We start from the raw sequence: 6,136 nt of genomic DNA, 5'->3' as shown, positions 1-6,136 counted from the left end.
CATCAGTTTATTTATTTATTCATTTCTGTATATCTAATTTTTTCCAGTTAAGAACTGTGTAAATAGCCCTAATGAGCCTTGAGGGCTCTCATTTGCTTAGAGAGATTAAAACAAGCTGGGAAGTCTCCAAGCACATGGGGCAGAAGGTACAAAACATACCTCACCTAGAGCTGGTCATATAATTCATTCCAAATCCTTTAGCTGATGTAATAAGCCCTTTTGTGCTTTTTAGTTGTTTATCTTTTATGATTGTATTTAAGTATTATTTTTGTAAGCAAAATCTACAACTTCTTCAAAAGCTGATGATTTTTGAGTATTTGCAATTTGTAAGATCTTCTATGTGACTTATTACTGAAGTCATACTGTGTTGCCTTTTTTTCACTGAAGGGTATTTTGCGTATCTGAATATAACTCATAAATATTCTTAATGATATGACAAATACATGTTGTTTCATTGTGAATGATAAAAAAAGCCTCTCTATTATTAGGTTTTCCACAAAAATTCACCTACCCTGGCATTTATGGTGTTTTTTACTGCTTGCACAAGAACTTACAAGTCTCATCCATCTGAATGTTTACTGCTAAGGAAGGAGAGGGGCTGTATCTGTCAGGAAAACAAACCCATGAATGTGGCATCACACACAACACATGTTTTGGAAGCTCTTTTGTTTTGCATGAAACTAATTTCTTTTTCTCTTGCTGGCCTGTTTGCAGTAGATTGCATGTAAATTGTTTCTAATGACATCACGATCTACTAGTTCATACAGTTGCCCCATGGATCAAATGCTTTCTGAGGTGGGATCATTTACTATAAAAGCATATAGGGAAAACATCCTTGAGCCACATTTTCCAAATGAGATCTCTGTCTCCCTTGCAGAGAATGACTCTCTGTTCCACTTCCCCTGTATTATCTTACCTACACAGCTCCTTGGGAACTGCATGGCTGAGCAAGGATGCTTTGCTGCTCAAACAAAGCCAAGCATTGTCCAAGGGGCAGGCGCACAAATCTGGACCTCGCCCCTGGAAGAGAGCAGAGTGACCCTGAACCTGAGCTCCCCAAAAGCAAAATGCAGCAACTGCTTCTTTGACCTAGGGTTTGTTGAACAGCGCCTTTTGAAAGATATTAACCTCCAGCCACCACTAGCACTATCACATGTGAAAACAGAGGCCGAACATTAAAAAGTCAGAGCAGAGCTCCTGTTGGCTGTGTGGAAAAAATGGGAATTAAATTTGTTCTGTGCATTTTAACTTTTGGAAGACCTCAGCCCATGGGTGCTGGAGCAGTTCTTTTTGTGTAGCCCTGCTGGCTGACTATGCTCAGCATAACCCTGAAATCCAACAAATGCTGACCTTGCCCATAAAAGCAATACATTGTTTTTAAACATTAGTTTCCTATTCCTGACAGATAAGATGAAAAGTTAACAATGTGTTAAGGCTGTAAAATGTTGGCCAGAGTTTCGATTTCACCTCTGTTTAACTTTTTGTCAACAGATTGGCATTTTCCTCCCCATTCAGAACAGTTGGGTTTTGCTTTCAGCACTGAGTAATAGCTCGTAGATGCTCTCTCACGCAGAGATTTGAGTTCAATATTAAAGCATTGATAACACTCTTATTATCAGAAAGACACAGCCTATGGGCTCAGAGGGAATCTAAAACAGCTCTTTCAGCGCAATAAAAGAATAGTTTTACATTATGTGACATGAAGTTCCCAGATATATTACTTAACCAGATCACGGCGTGTTAGTAGATTCAGACCCATGCAGGCCTGCTAAGTCTTTCTGAAATTACTTCCTTTCAAGAAAACAGTGCCCCAGTGCAAGATATCTTCGCTAACACACTGGGTATAAATTACTGCTTCTGCAAGTTAAACAGCATAGCCAATACTCCCTGGGAGAGGCCGTGTTGGTTCAGCAGGGTGACAGAATCATGCCGCTGGGACTTAAAGAGTTAATGATGTTAGCTGGGGGCTATGTTTCAGTTGCTGTACTTTGTGCTGTGCTGGAGTTAAATGCTGTTGAAACTAAGTTAAGGGCAGTGCTGAATATCAGTATATCCACTGAGCCACGGAGATCCATTTATTTTTAATTGAATTAAATTGCTCACAAAATGAAAGTAGCATACTTTCATTAATATTTAATTACTTACAGTGTTAAACAATGATCACAAAGAAAACTTTGCTGGTGTCTTTTCCATCTCCACGTTTTTCTGTTACTTCGTTGCACGAGATGGTCCTATTGGCCTTCCTGTGATTTGAATGCTAAAGGCTACTAAAGCTGAGTGCTACTGATGTTTTTAACGTACTGGGGAACAAACTCAACCTTTGGTGCTGAAGCTGCTGTGGAGCTAGAGCTGAGGAAGGGAGAGGGGGAGATTTTCAGCCAGACCACAGAGAATGGCTTGACAAAAAATGGGGCTCACCTTAACGCTAGCCTGAAAGTCATCCATAGAAACACCAGCGTCTCAGGTGGAGCAGGGAAATGCTGCCACGGCTGCTGCCACGGCTACTGCCACTACTCCTCATAATTTCAGTGAGCTCTCTGGCTGGTGGGGGTAAAATAAAAGAATGTGGGATTTTCCTTTCAATTCAAAACCAAAATTAAAGCACAATTTTGAAATCTGTGAAATTAAAACCAGGCTCTGCTTGCACATTGCCAAGGAGCTGAGTTGCTGAAGGAGTCACACCTACAATTGGCTTTGCAACTCTAACCTTATACCATGAATGTGGCCCGTAATTTTCCTCAGTGAGGTGCACTAAATGTGTGTATATATTCTTCCACCTGCTTGTATTGAACCTAGCCGAGTACTTATGCAAAAAGCTGAGGTATTCTGATCACAACAGAAATCACCATGAATGATGCAGACCTGGCCAAATTAGGAAACTCCTCCGTATGTTTCCTCTCTTACAGAGCAAGCAAACAGGAGAAAATACTATAGGCACTGAAGGTTCACAACACTTATATTTGTGTATAATGTTATTTTTAACACAATCCAGTTCAGGCAGATATGAACCTTGTCCTGCAGCCCAAGAGGCTATAGCTCCACCAGTATGACTGGTCTAGTTGCTTGTAGTAGAGCTAGGCTGGTTTATCTCAGTTTGGCTTTTGGCAGTATTGGGTTGGTTGAACTAAAGCCGTAACTTCTGAAATCAAGTATGTATTTTACATGCTGTTTTCAGTCAAAAGCAACCCCTCTATATTTCACAGCATATTCTCGTGTCATTTGTAAAAAAGTAATGCAACCAGAGCCATTAACTATAGAAAGCAGCTTCTAAGTGAAGAGGATATGGTATTTTTCTCCTCAAACGCTGTCTGTAGATTGAGTGTTACTAAAGAAATAGTTTGGCTCCTCATTGTCGTGCCAAATATGTCTGCTTGATTCAGGAAGCACTTATTAGAGTAGGAAATGCTAGACCTGCCGTTTCAAAACTGCATTTGGACTGTGAACATGAGCAGGGCATGTCTTTTGTTAAGGCTTAGTTCCATCTTCATTCAGACTCCTCTTCCAGGTAGCTCCAGGTGCTCAGATCTTTCCAAGGCGTAAGCTTTGCCTGTCTTGGAGGAAGGAAATGGTAATCCCTTGGGGCTCTCATTGGAAAATGAAGAAATCATCAAGAGAAGGAAAAATGTCAGTAAGACACTTCAAGCAGCACATTTCCAGGCGATCATGCTACTTTTAGCGTGTTAAAGTCAGTTGGCCTTTGGACAAATGCCTCGTCATAACACCACCCGAGGTGTGTGATAATCGCCAAGAAATGCTCTACCTGTCATGTCTTATTGCTTAAATATTTATGCTTATGACATTTGATTCCTACACTCTATATGTCATCAGAATGTTTCACTCACAGTAGATATGTCATCACCCACCAGGAACAGCTGACACTAAGGATTAGAACACTTTCAAATTAAAAATCCCTAAACAAAGAAATGACATGCTAGTAATTGTCTAGGGTAGTATAAATCAAATATATGATGATATGAACTAATAGATTTATTACATTAAGCTGACCCAGCCATTTAATTTGATGATTCCTGTGCCTTGCTTAACTCTGTGAGGAAAGCAGAGAAAGAATAGGACTCGTATTAATGGTACTTCTTATTTTGATGAAGGTCACAGTGTATTTCCTCTCAGTACCACCCTGTGGAGTCCATAAGGAAGAGTATGTGTTCTGTGGCAGAAATTGCTAGAGAGAACCAAGTACGCAAAACTAAATCCTCCCGCTAAGTAGTTCCTGTCTTGAAAGATCATTTAAAAATGTTCCCAGTGCTTCCAGTACCACAGTGGGTGACCCTCAATAGGAGATCAGCTTCTAATATACAAAGGATTTCCAGCTACTTCATAGAGGGCAAAACCAAACCTCTCAGGTAGAGGAGCTGGTGCTCCTGCCACTAGCCCACCTTTGCTTGTTGTGGGCCAGGCGCAGGAGATGTCCACCCTCCTGGCCTGCAGCTGTGCCCCAGGCAGCAATCCTGCCTCCAGGTAATGTCTGGAAACCCTCAGCTGGGCAGAGATGCAGCAGAAGTGCTCTGCTTTCAGCACCACTCTAGCAGCTGCTTTTGGTGTCTGCTGAGACAACCGTGGTGGGATGGGCACAGCCATTCCATAACTTAGATATGGAATCCATGGGCTGCCAGCTGGATCATCGTAGTGCCAGATGTTTTTAATTGGATTAAAAAGCTTTAATGCTGATATTTTTCTAATAAGCCACTGTATATGCTGTTGCCCTTCACTGAGTCAAAGTTGGTCAGTTACGTGTTTGAAGGCAGGGCTACTGCCAGCATCAGGAGACTCTCTTTAGACCAAATGTCCATGAAAAGTAAGGCCTCACCGCTCTCGTTAGCGTCACCAGAGTGTGCACTGTAATCACAACAACCAATTCCCTGCTGATACCCAGATATATTTGTTTAGGGTATTTTTCTCTCTAGCACCCCTCAGTATTGAATCTAAGTAACGACATGGATGCAAGCAGGACAAAACTGTAAGCTCATGCTACATGTGAAACACACACGTTGAAACACATACGTGAATGAGATGGAGTGAAGATGCATAATTTGCATCTTAACTGTACTCCACTCCCATTTCTAGTCCTGTTAAAATAAAAATTGTTAATCAAAACAGACAAAAAAGTAAAAGATAAAGACAAATAGGCCTATTATTTTGCTGCTTGAAGAATGTTATCAGTTAATGACTGTAGACCCATTTCTAGCATTCTTCAAGCAGAATTCCCCTCTCAGAGCTGTGTGGTGGAACTTGACCTGAGACAACGTGCTCTAACTATGTACATATAATGCCCTTTGATATCAGTGGGGAAATCCAGAACATTGGATTTGCTCTGTGGCCTTAAGTGAAGGATTCTTCCTTTTGTGTCAGAGTAGCATGTATCAGCGCTTTCACTCATGGATTCTGTACATCTCCCTCAAACCAGCCCAAATAAAGCAAGCACCATGTGATCTGTCCTGGCACTGGCTCAGCAGGGTGGCATTGAACAGCTATATATATCTGGCACAATGTGGCTTACACACACAGCGTGTGGATTTGAATGTACTAGATGGCTCACCCAGAGTGGCCCTGCACACCCACAAGCGATGGTCAGTTGTCCACAGCCACTAGCGACAGCGGGAGCGATTGCCTTCCATATTAGCCGCTGTGCACGCCACTCCTGCTTATAAAGTTATCAAATGTGATGCCCTTCTCTGTAATAAAGGGGTTATCTGAGGGGAGGGAGGGGACGTTGTTTTGGCTGGAATTTCACAAGGCACAGGTGGTACAACCAGCTGCAAGATCTTTAGTTCTTGTTGGCTGTACACCAGCTCTTGGTCTTTTCATAGTTCTTTCACTGGTAGTGAAGGAGGAGGAGTGGCAGGAAGGGACAGTGGGCCCTTGATGATGTTGTTCAGCATCAGCAGCTGTCTCAGGTTGGCATTAGGCTCTGGAATGGTTCCTCAGGAGGTGTTTATGCTGAACTGTTCCCTGGTGACACTGGACGCAATAGCAGAAATGGTAATGCAGCGAAATGTGTATTGAAAAGAATCCATGCAAAAGTCTGCCCCATCTCTGAATTCCCCCATGCAAACCCATCTTTTACTTCGTGAGCTGCCTGGGGTTGTACAACAAACAAACAAAAGATATCTCTCTGTAG

The sequence above is a fragment of the Falco punctatus genome (assembly GCF_963210335.1).
Source record: "Falco punctatus genome assembly, chromosome: 12".
Taxonomy (NCBI): Eukaryota; Metazoa; Chordata; class Aves; order Falconiformes; family Falconidae; genus Falco; species Falco punctatus.
The sequence above is the reverse complement of the archived record's forward strand: the minus strand, read 5'-3'. Positions refer to the sequence as shown.